Source organism: Branchiostoma floridae, chromosome 14 (genome assembly GCF_000003815.2).
Source record: "Branchiostoma floridae strain S238N-H82 chromosome 14, Bfl_VNyyK, whole genome shotgun sequence".
NCBI lineage: Eukaryota > Metazoa > Chordata > Leptocardii > Amphioxiformes > Branchiostomatidae > Branchiostoma > Branchiostoma floridae.
In genome coordinates, this window is record NC_049992.1 from 4533578 (window position 1) to 4534552 (window position 975).

Genomic DNA, 975 nt, shown 5'->3' on the forward strand with positions numbered 1-975 from the left:
TCAGGAGGCCATCATGACCCGCCGGATTATCCGAACACAGGATTACCCCGTGGACTTTTCTTGTACGGAGCCGGAGATAAGCGCATTGTCGTAGCATTCTACACTGTTTACGATCTCACACGGACCATCATTCACCCAATGGACATGTTTTGGGAGTTGTTGCTGTCTGCCTGGCGTTTTATCTTCCGTTGTACTGTCATACTTTTCTACTTGACTCTACCAGTTGAAGTTCCCCTTGCCACCATGCTAAAACTTCAAGCACAAGAAGGGCCGCTCATGATCGATGTATTTCCAACCAGGAGACGGGCGTTTCAAATCAAGGCTACTGAACTAGACTCGACAAAATTTATGAAAAAAATATCGGATGTCACAGGAATGCCGAAGACTTCGTTCAAAATATTCACGGCCGGCAAAAAGGTACGTTTGCTGTTTACTGTTAATTTTCGTTGTAATGTGAATGAAATATAATTCGAGAAGATGGAGTGAGAAAACCCTAATTTGGATGTGTGATATTTCGATATATATACGATGACATAAGGTAGCATCAAAACTGGCCAAGGAGTTAAGTCTGCCAAGGGGTGTACCTGCGTGGCAAATGCACGCCCTTTTTGCAGGCTAAACTCACTGGACAGTTTTGATACTATATTATGCCACCGTAGGATCTGCTTGGAGATTACGATATTACTGAGATCGGGTGAGGGTCTGGTATCCAGGCTAGCCGTGTTATATAGCTCCCGAGTTGTCTTCTGTCCTCAACAGTATTTATCTAAGCACAAAGAGGGCAATTAATACGCAATAATAAGGGTGGATGCCAGGCTATGGTTTCTTGAGAAACAAATGAGAAAATGGTTTGTCCCACTCCGAGAGTTGACACACTAGCCGCGCGCTGAGCTTTTCAGCCCTCGTCTAATGGACGGGCGATACCAGACCGGCGGGGGGTTACCGCAGGGGGTAAGATTTTCTTATGGGGCATGT